Source organism: Phyllopteryx taeniolatus, chromosome 1, assembly GCF_024500385.1.
Source record: "Phyllopteryx taeniolatus isolate TA_2022b chromosome 1, UOR_Ptae_1.2, whole genome shotgun sequence".
Taxonomy (NCBI): Eukaryota; Metazoa; Chordata; class Actinopteri; order Syngnathiformes; family Syngnathidae; genus Phyllopteryx; species Phyllopteryx taeniolatus.
In genome coordinates this window covers 4,185,780-4,199,293 of record NC_084502.1, presented here as the reverse complement: position 1 = coordinate 4,199,293, position 13,514 = coordinate 4,185,780, and the positions used below count along the sequence as shown (strand labels likewise).

The window sequence follows — 13,514 nt, the reverse complement described above, 5'->3', positions numbered from 1 at the left end:
TCTTGCTTAGATTAAAAGGTCTAATCCATTTAGTAAAAAAACATCAATAGATTTTATTTGCTTTACCAGGCCACAAAATAATTATGCGGCGGGCCGAGAGTTTTGGCACTTGTAATTTACTTTTACTTACTTTTACTCTTTTACTTAAATTTTTAAATTTTTAAATTTTTAAATTTTTAAATTTTTAAATTTTTAAATTTTTAAATTTTAAAATTTTTTTATTTTTTAATTTTTTTAAATTTTTAAATTTTTAAATTTTAAAATTTTTTTAATTTTTTAATTTTTTTTGGGCAGGCCAACTTGCGTAAGACCGGAATGTGGAAGTAAGCCAGAGAAGATGAAGAAACAGAAACAATGGGCAGTGATGCAGCTGTAGAAAACACTGCTCCCGGCCAGCGCTCAGTTTTATTTTGAAATCTGTGACCGGAAGCGAAGCGCGGTGCTTGCTGCACGTCGTCACCAGGCGCTGCCAGGCTGATGGCGGCTGAGCAGGGAGGAAGGAGGCGAGCCCCTCAGCTTCCGCGTCAGCATCCCTTCAAATAGCTGCTGTCACTTGTCTGCTGCACGCACGGAGACGCACAATTGCGAGGCTCACCCCCACCCCCACCCCACCCACCCCCCCCCCAAAAAAAATTACATTAAAAAAAAAAAACCAAGGACTAAAATCTCACGTTTGTATGTTAACGTGGCAGCTCTCGTCTTGCATGGTGACGCCAATTACAATGAGCGGGCAGAGTCGCTAAAAAGAGGTTGCAACCTGGCCAGGGAGGATAGCGATGCTCAAGGCGCCTCGTCCCGGGAGAAGTCATCCCAGAAGCTGGCCGCGAGAGACAGGGATGCTGCTCCCTTGAAGCACCGGCAGGTCCAGTGAGTGAGTACCCTCCAAGCTGTGCTCTGCTTGTACGCGCTAATGATGTGTGGACTGTTTTTAAACGTGCCCCCCCCCACACCCCCTCCTCCGTGCAATCAATCAATCAATCGCTCCTTGGTCAGCCATGTGTGAAAGTTGCCCCACCGATTTGAAAATGCTGCACCCTCAACCCTCTAAACCTTCCACTTTCCTTTTTCCCCACCCCTCCCTTTTCTTGTGCATTGCACGCACGGCGGTTTTACATCATGCGAGAGCATTGCAGCGCGAGATCGTGATGGAGCTCGGCGAGAAAACTTTTGATCAAAGTCAGCGTGTGCTGCATATTTCCGAGGGCCCGTGCAGTGTCAACGTGAGCCTAATTAATAAAGCCTTTGTCGGGGGGGGGGGGGGGGTTGGCTCCTATCACAGACACTCATCGCTAATCCGTTCATGGCCCACAAGGCGTGGGTTGCCTTACATGGTGATAAGAGGAGAGCACCAGTCATACCCACGCTGCAGTGGCTTAATAAGAGGGGAAGTCAGAGAGGGACCAAAATGACCTTTAAATGGAATGACCACTGACTTTCCAAACCCAAACTTTTTTTTGGGATTATTATTTTTTTTTAATATAATGGGTGTGCATGTAAAGATGAAAAATAATTGCAACATGGACACCAGAGATTAATTTAGTTTCCATTAGATTAAACGTTATTGCCGTTGTGCGTGTCACAAGTAGAGGGCAACAAAATGAAGACTGATTCCAACCACAAGTACATATAGGCGGTAATTACTGTAAATAGCATACAGAAAATGCAGCGTGGTGCTGAACGGTTTCTACATGCGCAGCTCAGGAAAAGAAATTCAAAGGTCACTGAAAACGTATCAGTTTGTCAGATTTTTTTTTTGCGATTTAGCGGTGTTGATTTTTTTTTAGCAACATTATCACATTATCATATATAGCAGTGATTGTCTAAATGTGGTACATAGGCTCCCTCTAGCGGTACTTGACAGAATCCCTGCCAAAGTACAATTCAATTGTATTTAACTTTTTGCATTTCAATTTAAAACCTGTTTTAAAAAAAAAAAAAATTTTGAATATGAATATATGTGCATTAATAAATAGATATGATAATGAATATGAAATAATATTTTAATGTTGGACATGATGGAGCGCTAAGTATTTCTTAGGTGGTAATTTGTGTAAAAAGTTTGAGAACCATTGATTTGAGTATTTAATTGCAAAGAATGAAAAATCAACAATAAATGTGACAGCTACATAAGGCATACACAAAAAAGTCCAATATTTTTTGGGGCCACGTTTATTTTAATAGTTTTTTTCCCCCAGAGCTGTATCTATATGTCAACATGAGTGTCTATTTCTATATGAATGTACAAGCTATAACTTTGATCATTAGCAATATACAGTGAAAGTATGCTAGCTCTACAGTATGATAACTACTATTGTACCTTGATTTACCAGTATAATTTGTTCTGTGACTGTGACCAAGCTTGTTCTTCAATTTACTCACACAGTATATATTTTCTTAACTGTCACTCGACCAAAAATTGAGTTTCGAGTATGAAATGGTGGCATGTATGAAAGTCCACTCGTGTTACGCCAACACGTAATGCACAATACCATGGATGTGTTAACAAAACTAGCATATACATTGCGGTAGTCATAACCCGGCGGCACGGTGGCCGACTGGTTAGAGCGTCAGCCTCACAGTTCTGAGGACCCGGGTTCAATCCCCGGCCCCGCCTGTGTGGAGTTTGCATGTTCTCCCCGTGCCTGCGTGGGTTTTCTCCGGGCACTCCGGTTTCCTCCCACATCCCAAAAACATGCATGAATTGGAGACTCTAAATTGCCCGTAGGCATGACTGTGAGTGCGAATGGTTGTTTGTTCCTATGTGCCCTGCGATTGGCTGGCAACCAGTTCAGGGTGTACCCCGCCTCCTGCCCGATGACAGCTGGGATAGGCTCCAGCACGCCCGCGACCCTGGTGAGGAGAAGCGGCTCAGAAAATGGATGGATGGATGATAGTCATAACCCTTTACACAATAGATATTTGAACACCAACAGTGCAGCAACACATGAAGACAGACAATAAAACAATACTTCCAGGTACATATATTCTTTATCCTCTCTGAAAAATGACTAATATTACTGCATCTTACGAGTCACTTCCTGCAGTTGTGAAATTCTTTCATTTATGAATGTCTGTATTATACTGCCCCCCCCCCCCCCAGTGGCCAAGACGTGCACACCAGAAAGAGCACAATATCAAGAGACAATAAAGTACAAAATCATGATACACAAACTGTTAAATTTGTTCGCATTCTATTTAATTACGTTATTACTACAAGTTTTTTTTATGAAATGCCAAATTGTAGAGTGCCACTTTTCTTATTGACAATACATCACAAAATGTCATTCATTCGGATTCACCATACAGAGTATGCAGTGTACTGTGCAACTGGAATTACTGAAGGAGAGAAAAAATGATTATTCAGAATATAGATGTGAACAGTACAGAACAGAGGACTCTGCCCCAGCCTCAAAAAAATCTCATGCGTGCCAATTTCACCTCATTACATTCTTTGTGTTGACCGAAGCACGAGGGTCGCCCCTGGGGCCACTTCTCCGATGACCCATGTCAGGAATTACACCTTTTCATATTAGCTATAAACCCCCAACCCCTGCTCGGAATCCCGCGCAATAATGTTCACAGCTTGCAGCACACCCACACTTTTGCACAGTAGCGCCTCCTGTTCCTGCTTGTTCTACAAAATGTCAACAATTCCCGTCCTCAATATTCTCCCCGCATGGTAGACATCAAGCGGGCAAGGGCAGAGTCAGCCTTCTGTCGAGGGTTAGGGAACAGTCAGATCCTCCCTACAGGGCAGAGTACAATCCCTGCCGCTGTTGCACCGGAGGCGACAAGCACCGGAGTGCTGTTTTCCCTCCCATGATGCCTTGCCGTCTTCATCGAATAGATACAGTACAGCGGTGACTGTGAGGGTCTCTTTGCACACTGCATAACTGTAGTCTCTCGCCCATGTATGCATTCAGCAACAATTCCATATCCTCACATAGCTACATTAAAAAATGAACATTCACTGTCATTCTATTAAGCATAACGTACGCTTTGACCTCTTTAGCATATACAGTACAGTACTGTGTGTGTGTGGGGGGGGGAGGGGGGGGGGGGGGTAAATTCAGTACTTACTTAGTATACTTACTTAGTGCTCTTAGTATACTTAGCACTTAGTATAAGTAATTAGAATAACATACAAAGTACCATTAGGCAGATGTGGGACCAAGTCATTGCTTAGCAAGTCTCAAGTAAGTCTCTTTGCCCTCAAGTCCTACACTTTGAATTTCGAGTCCTTTCGAGTCATTTTACCAACCAAATAAAAATATGTTTTAATAGAGGTCATGTTTGTATATAATTGATATGTATATATTTTACACTGCATGTATATATTGAATCTTTTAAAATCTGAACCTTTATAAGAACACCAGGGGACTGATAAAAAATTTTGCACCTTCAAAGCATATCGCCCCTTCGAAACTGATTGATAATAGGTTTTCAGTTACTCTATGATAATGCTATGCTATGACTTACTTTTTCTGACTTTATTTCTGAGGTGACATTAAACAAACCTGTCACAAATACAATTTTGCATCCGGTACTGATGCAACTAATAATCGAGTATTCTACTGACAATTGTATTGGAATAATCAAGTATAAGGATAAACTATATTTCTGCTTGGTTAAAGAGCAATTATGAATACACAAGGGAAAATGAAAAAAATAAATCACTTAATAATGAACCACCAATTGGTTTCCTCTTTTAGATAATCAACAGTATTGTTTCTTAAATTCGCATTGTGCATATAGCAGGAAGCTGCATTTTCTTGCCTCCGAACATTTCTAATGAGGTGATTTCAAACAAAACTATAAATAGATTTCAGTTTAAACTTGGCATTTCTTGTGAGTATCAAAAACACAAGGCACTAATTAAAAATAAAAGAGGAACACAAGTTTATCATCTTGTTATGAAGGTACAATTTTATCCAACGGTGGTATCTCGGTCAGAACACTAGGGGGCACTATGTAAAAATATCACATAAAAAAAAAAGTGAAGAAAAGGACACAAAGACCAATGTAGTTTCATGTCAAATAGATGCTAGCTGTGTGCTGATCCATTGGTAAATAAAGTGAATAAAAAAAGAAATACAGTACAGTACAAGACTGATTCTTGAGAACACTACACTGACTAAACCGGGCTGTAATGTACCGTAAGCACAGACTTCGCACGGCCAGCCCACCGTGTAGCTAGCTGCTAACGCTGGCGAAAACAAGCATATGTGACATCAAGCTGTGTGATCCCTACAATGCAATGTGGATTTTATTTTTTTATTTTTATTTTTTTTGGGGGGCGGGGCAATAATTAATGTCCTTAGTGTTACGTTAAATGTCATTGTTGTTTCTCTGTATGTTAACAGTGGTTCTTGGAATGTATGCCTTATGTAGCTGTCACATTTATTGTTGATTTATGTTGTACTGTTTTTATTTTTTTTAATGAAACCATTACTTTAGGCAGTTTGTGAAAAAATGACCTCTAAGTCTATTCCGCTACCAGAGAATGCCCTACATCAGCAATAATGGCATGGGATACTTTGATCTAATAAATAATCATTAAGACCTTCAGCAGCGTTATGTTGTCACTTATCATATTTTCCTGTCGTCAAACAGTATGTTGCACATATAGCTACATGAATGGGGTAATTCGTTTTATGGGGTAATAAAGAAGGCAAATAATAATAATAATTAAAAAAAAAACTTGTTATACTGTTGGAAGAAAATATATGTGAACCCTTTGGAATTTCCTAAATTTCTGCATGAATTAGTCATAAAATGTAGCCTGATCTTCATCTAAATCACAAGAATAAACCAACAGAGTCTGCTTAAACTAATATCACACAAACAATTATATGTTTTTGCATTTTTATTGAAAAAAAGTGTTGTTGTTTTTTTCCCCACTCACATATCAGTACAGTGTTATGGTACTTAGTAGGAAATAATGTAAGTTAAATTATTACGCTTTTTAGGCTACTATTAGATTTGTTGTTTTAGCACTGCGATAATGATCACATATACAGTAAAGAGCTCTGCCTACAGGCCGACCTTTTAACAAAAACTAACGAAAAACTGTATTTGTTTCCTCCAACTGTTCACTAGCAGGCTACTTTCTGTGTGTGCAATGGTGAAAATAAACTGCTGCATGTGCACATTTATCCATATCATCGTGCTATACGTCAGTCAGACAGCCGTGTCCGAGCCAGGACTTTTAAGTGCAGCGCCTTAGTCGCGCTCGTCGGCAAACTTTTAATGCTATAGATATAGAGACCAACAGAATCATGTCTGCATGAAAAGCTCTCAATTATTAATGCTGTGCAGAGGCCAAGGAGGCAACGCAGAGGCCAAGTGAAGAAACAAGGAGAATAGATATTAACTTTAGTCGCTAAACATTCACTGCAGGTTTGACAATCTCAGATTTTGTCACATGCTGAAAGATCTAATTCTATTGGCAGGAATTTATTTTATTAAATTTTTTTTTTTAAAAAGGGAGAGGCCCTCGGCAGATCAGATTGACACGGCAGCACAAAAAGGCTGAAATCAGATATTCAAAAAATACAAGACATACACGTACTGGAAGCAATGCAGCAAAGCGAAATGCTATGGAATAAAGGAAAGAGAATGTTGGGAATAAATTAATACTACTTTATGGAACAAATCTTATAATTTAGGTTGTAAATAATTAACCAATAACATAGTTGCATCCATTGCAGTCATTTTTAACTTACTGTCGAAATATCAATAAAAAAATAAAAAATACCAATGTGCTTGCTAAAAATTTTATTTTTTTTCTCTACGTCTGTGTCGATTATCAGTTATCCAGGTAACGGGAATCCGCAAAATTTTAATTGTGGCATCTTGGCACTTCTTGCGTGTTGTGTTTTGTCGTCAGTACCGTGACTGTGCTATTAGGCTATTGAAATGTAGGTCAGTGCTTCTGGTAGCGTTTTGGCCAGCAGAGAAGGCCTTGCTGGCCAAATCATGATTGAATAAATCAAAAATCCAATAAAATCCTCGCCCCACCACCACATCCTGATACTCATGAATTGAAGTGGGTCAATTTGTAAATAAATGCTTAACACCTTCGCCGTCACACATGGCAGCATGGCCTCTTGGCAAATGCGTTCGTATCAGTCGACCGTGTGAGCCCGGCGAAGGTGTCAGTTGTTATTAGCTGCTGTCATGATGAGCCACTGGGTGCAACGATGGGACAGCTGTTCTTGGAAAGATAATATGACATCATTAAAAAAAAAAAAAGGCTTATCGCTCGCATCCTGTCCAACGGTGAGTGGTTTTGACATCCATTGTCCTGGCCTCCCTGTTTGAAAGATGGCCTACATTTCATTTTTTTGACGTGACAAGCTCTGCCGTTACGTGTTAGCTTTGTGTCACCTTGTGAATATCAAGTTGTCTGTTTTGCCTTAGAGCGAGGCCCTGCTCCTGCCACATGTAAGTAGCAACTGGGGAACAGCTGGTAACAAATTGGACTGGACCATTCCACTCTGTGTTCAGAGGGGTGGTCTTGCTGTTTCGGTGACTAAAATTACTGCCGTAGTACATGTCGCAAGTTTTATTGTTCCGTTATGCAGTGTTTGTTATGGTTAGACATTGCAGGAAGGATACGCCCTCAGCCTACTTGAAATGAGTTAATTAGTGGACTCATTGCTATTGTTCTACTTTGTGCATTTGCGTTTGTGTAGCCTCTGCAGGAGTTGGCCTATTTTTCACTTGCAAGAGTGGTTTGTAGCTTTTCAAACATTTTCTTGTGTTTGGAGATTTGAACCAATTTGTAACTTTTGTGGCTGCGAGAGAAAGAATTCCAACAAAGCCAACTTCTTAACTTCGTACTGTGCTCATGGTCTTTTTATTTGGTCTTAGGAGTGTGCACGAGTCGCATCGATCACTTCCATTGTGGAATACAAGAGTTAGTTCTGCTCTAAATAAAAGCAACAAAGCAATTCCAGCGAATTTGTGATAAGATTTCATGTTTCGCACACAGGGAGGGGTTGCGCTCAGACTTTACCACAAAGGCATTTGTGAGTTTACGGACATAAATTTGGAAGGATTTAAATATTCTTGTTTATATAGGGCAACAGTGCCTTCCGGCTGCTGTTCAGCATAGAAGCTTAAATACATCTTTGTTTTTGGTTGTTTTTATTTGTTTGGTGTGTCACTTCTGGTGAGTAAAGTCAATGGAGTACAATTAAACGTTTTTTTTTGTCAAACTGCATCAACTGAATGGCCTTTGTGCCAATCTTTCTGGTGTGCCCGCCTTGACCACCAGGGGGGCAGTATAAGAAAGACAGATGGACGTTTTTTGAGCTATAATCCGTAAACTCGGTCACACCGTAGGCTGGAATTTGGTATTACAACAACAGAAACCATCACTTCGATATTGCATAGGAGGCCCCTTGTATGTGACATTTTCATGTTCTACAACATTTTTATTCTGTTTCAAAGGACAGCCAGTTGGGAAAAAAGAAGATTTTTCAGAAGAGGTAATTGTTGTAAATTCTCTATTATTGCTACATTTTGTGCATGCATTGCTTGGACGTTGCTGAACGTTGTGTATTTTACGTAAGGCACCTTGTTGGGCAGCCAAGAGGTCCTCTGAAAGACTTTGTCCATTCATATCAATTTTTGTTTACACAATAATGACTGTGTTATTATTTTCTGCTACAGAAAGGCAAACTATGTTTAGTGAGTTTTTTTGCAAAAGACAAGGGGCTGCTCTGTGCCTGTTGCTAGGTAAAATGCGTCATCTCCATGCCGTCTTTTCCGCTACGTCATTTTCGGTGTGCTGCCGAGTAGCCCAGTGGGGGAAATGAATCGGGCATTCAGTAATTGTTACAAAAATATTACTGAAAAATACAGCAAGATTTTAGAAGAGCTGATGAGCTTAATCAGCATTCTGTCATATTCTCCTCTTTTTTTTAAACAAAAAATAGTTACTATATATACCCTAAATTTACCTCCTTCCAGCTCGTCAGTACAGCACCATTAGTCATTCTTCACAGAGGATAAAGAATATATGACTATGAGCACTGTTATATTGTCTCTGTACATGTGTTGCTGCACCATTTGTGCTCAATCCATGGCTTAAAGCAGTGGTGTCAAACTCATTTTTGTCTCGGGCCACTTTGTAGTTACGGTTTCCCCCAGAGGGCCGTTATGACTGTGAAACCATAACAATCTTTAATCGCCTCATCATATTTACACACGAAATGTATGAACTAGTTTTGGAATCAGAAATCAAGGGTAATGGGTTTTTCACCAATTATTAATGTTTGGTAACACAAACATGCTTACAATATCTCAACATTATCATTTATGATATATGACGATTTGAAATTTTGGTACAGATTTTAACAAGAATCATGAAAGTTGACACACATGATTTTGCCTTTGCGCGCCACATAAAATCATGTGGCGGGCCAGATCTGGCCCCCGGGCCTTGAGTTTGACACCTGTGGCTTAAAGGGTTAAAGCAGCGCAATAAACATCTTGAAGCTTCTTATTTTTCAAGAATCCATCACTATTTGCCCAAGTGCTGCTTATTGTTAAGTGAGCTGAGTTCACTGCCACCGCGTAGTGCTCGTATCTCAAGTCAGCGCTCACAAGTCACAGCAAAAAACAACAACAGCTCATATCTCAAGGCACCGCCGTACAGCAACATAAGTTGCCCGGCGATGCCATCTGAATTCATTTGCATGTTTTGCCCTAGTTTCGTACCAGTTCTGCTGTTGACATTAATGTGGAGCATATAAGTCTGCAGTATACAGTATGTCTTCAGCAGCAGGCGGGGAAGCCCACCTTCGCAGGAGAGTGGTGATTATCGATTGCTCTGACAGTCACAGAGTTGAACGGGATGCAGAGGAGGACAGCCGAGCGTTCGTGCTGACTGCCGTGTTCATTTATTCATTAACAGGCGGTTTGTTCTCCCGCAGAGGACTGTTTGCAGCTGCGTGTGCTATCAGTTCAGTCCCAGGATGAGGAAATGCATCCACCTCTTCTCCGTCCCGACCGTGTGCGAGCGAGAGTGCAGGGGTGCCGAAAGTTGCAGGAAGACCGCGGAAGGGTGGAGTCGAGGTCTCCCCCAGAGAGGAAGGTTCCGTATCGATTGGTTTAGTAAGAGAATCTGCCGGCTTTTAGATGTGCTGCTTAATAAGAGTGGCTTGCTGAAAGTGGGATCACATCAACTGAACTCCACCCCAGAGGCTCCCTTCGTCTTTCAGGACTAGTTGACAGCGTATCAAAACATCCGCTTGAAGAGGGTTTGCACCATTTCATATCTATTTCCCTTAAGGACTTGCTTCAAATTCTATATGTTCTCTCATTGCACTGGTTCAGTTTTCAAACCAACCGAAAATAAAGGTCAAAGTCATATGAAGTCATGTGTTAAGCACTGTAATAGCTGAATTTGTGAGAACACAGGTAAATCATCTCACAAGTCCATCTTGCCATGCTTCAAAGTGGTACAGTTGTGTCTGGTCACAAAATAAGCAGACACTAATAGTCGCTCTTGAAGAGATGAATGCAAATGTTTCCGTAATAGCAGTTTTATCAGAACTGAACAAGAGTTTATCATGAAAAGCAAAGTTAAGAACCACAGTGACTTTTCTCGAGCTATCATCAATATTAGGGATGCACCGAAAATTCGGTCACAACTTTTTTTTCTTCGGCCGAAAATGGCCCGAAAGTGCATTTGCCAGTTTTCGGCTGAAAGTCGTTTGCCACCGAAACAAGACAGCCGAAAGAGAATGTTGTGATGATGCAAGCAAAAACTGCAGACAGTGCCACCCCACCTACCTACGAGCTAGTGCTGGCTAGCTAACGTGGCTAAAGGAGATGATAATATTTGTAAGATAAGATAACCTTTATTAGTACAAAAATAAAATTGCATCTAATTAATAATCGAATAATCGATGGGATAATCGATTGACTACTGCATTCAAAAAATATTTAGCTGCAGCCTGAAGTTTTTTGTTGTTATTTCTATCTATTTTTTAGATAGTTTTGAGTAGGTCTTTCTCTTATGGATTTGTGAAACAAACCATCTGACAAGTCAGGTTAAGCGTCGTACGCATCACGTGTAATCTTCGAACCCCAGCAGTCTGATCTATTTGTTCTCCTATCTTTTAGCACGCAGCACAGCAGCAACATCGCACAAAATGAATCTCCAGATCCTGTAGTGAGTCGGTCGTCACGTCACAGTGTAGAAATTATGGCCTTTTTTTTTTTTTCCCTCCCTGCACGCTACCATAACTGTCAATCATAGTGGAGAACCAAAAGCCTGCTTCAGAGGAGCACCGAGCTATTTTAGGAGGAAGCAGATTGTGTTAAGTCGGAAAGCAAAGTGACACAACTGGGGTGGAGATTTCGTGGCGCCTCAAAACTTCTCTCTTCATTTAGTATTTTACTCCCATGGCGCCTTGCAGATTGCACCTCACACCTGTCAGATAATGTTACCCCAGACGCAAACACAACAAAATGCCATTTAACATGCTAAAATCCCACCTACGCTTCGTACATAGGTCACCCTTCCTTTTGTGTGGCACATGCATCGTTTGACAATTGAATGCATAATTACAAGTGCCAAAACAATTACAAAACATTCAACACACAAGTGTCTTCATGCTATTTTTATCTGTTTTCGATGTTTTCCAATTTATGCATTACACGAAAGAGCCGAGGTCCCAAGTGGATTGGTTGTGTTGTGTTGTACACACACTTGTTCAGCGAAAGCGCCAGCTGCGTTTGTTGCTGCATTAAGTCATTGGATCAATAGCAAGATGGGCTCTGTCGACATGCTAGCTGTCATGAAATCTCCGCTAACCCAATTACGGAACCCTGCGCTAAACTAATTAGTAGGTTCCTGCACTATGCAGTATTAATACGCTTAGACCAGACGCTTTCACACTAATTTACATGCACGCACACGCGTGCACACACGCACACACACACACACACACAAACCTAGTGATAAGACTGTGAGTTCCTTCATCGATAGCAGCAAGTGTGTGTGCACTGTGCAGTGCCTGTAAAATATTTCTCAATGGCAACATTATATTGAGCCTACAATATGTTGTATTCAAATTAAATCAGGAAATACTGTATTGTTATTTTTAACGTTGATGTGTTGCATATTTACAGAAGAAACAGTTACAGTAATTTTGCCTATCTTTAACTGAATTCACGTAGAAGAGAATGTCAACTCTTATGCTATTTTATAAAATGATGCTGTTATAAAATAAAGTGCATACCTGGGCTCCGTTTTAGCCACACCCCAATGATCTGCACATGCTGTGATACTTTGATAAACTGTGTGAAAAAAGTTCAGTGCTATAGCTCAACAATTCAGTACCACACTGATCTCAGTCTTTGCACACTTATTTTCAAACATAATTAATGTATTTAGAACCAAAACACGAAAATGTCTTTTTGTCTGTAATCCTGTATTTATGTGCCCTATTATTGAACAGGTTAACTTGTTTAATAGACCTGCCAGACTTTTTTTTTTTTAAGCAATCTGTTATTTTATAAATATGTTTTAGCATAACATCCATTAGTTTTTCTATATACAGTATAAGTGCATTAGGTAATGCGACACGTTGTGGAGACCTTAATTTTGTCCCTTCTGGAATGCCGTCGTGGTACCCACCCTGCCCTCTCTCTTATCAGTGCATTATTAAGAATCACACTCGTATTCTAGGCAGGACACGCCCTGCTCCAATATCATTGGCTGCAGCACACGCACTGCTGCTATATGATTGGCTGCTGCATCCCATTAGAACACACCCTACTGCTTCCAGGCGGGAAAACAAGTGATTTTAGTGTGGTGGCGTTATTCTGAATCCCACTAATCCTAACCCACCCTATTCCTAAACAACCCTAATCCATCCTAACCCATCCTTACCCCAACCCTAGCCATAACACACTTGATTCTTTATATTTAGTACAAATGTGATACATACTGTATTTGGAATGGTCGCGTAGCTTGCCCTACCCGCTATGCAGGAGCCAATCGTGTTGCAGCGGGGCGTGTTAGTGCCAAGAGCACGGGTGGGATTCCTAATAACGCCTCATTTTATGTCGACGGTGTCTTACAATCTTTGTGTCTTGTTGAAGAGCGATACATGCAGACATGATTACAATTGTTTCCCGTCTCTTCATTAATACGCATTATACCAGAAGATTAGTATATAGCATGCAGGTCTGCGCTGTTCGTTTTATTTCAAGGCTTATAATTACCATAGCATCGGTGATCATTTTTGTTAGCTTGTCTATGCCTAATACAGGTGGCCTTGGACATGATACGCAAAGAAAGGCAGCATGGAGCGAGTAGGCCGTATACTTGATTGAGCTGAAACCTGCAGAGCTCTTTCTCCCATTTCTGTGTAGCCGCATGAGTATTGCAGTCGCAGAGAGCCCGAGCATCACCGCAAACCTGTATGTAGGTTAACATTTCAGAATTCAACCAAAAGGTAATGGTTTTTCCGTAAGATGCCATTGTTGAG

At 40.6% G+C, this 13,514-nt stretch overlaps 1 protein-coding gene across 5 annotated transcripts in view; it reads left to right on the top strand.

The window, feature by feature from the left end:
* Nucleotides 1-508: 508 nt before the first annotated feature.
* Nucleotides 509-13,514, top strand: part of LOC133469975 (uncharacterized) — a 48,692-nt gene continuing 35,686 nt past the window's right edge. For 2 of the 5 annotated variants that reach the window (XM_061758013.1, XM_061757925.1), the window contains exon 1: nt 510-871. The gene's annotated coding sequence lies outside the window, so the exon portion shown is untranslated. Of the gene's footprint in view, nt 872-13,514 lie in introns of all 5 variants that reach the window. The other 3 variants (XM_061758100.1, XM_061757835.1, XM_061757754.1) reach the window with 3 other exon arrangements.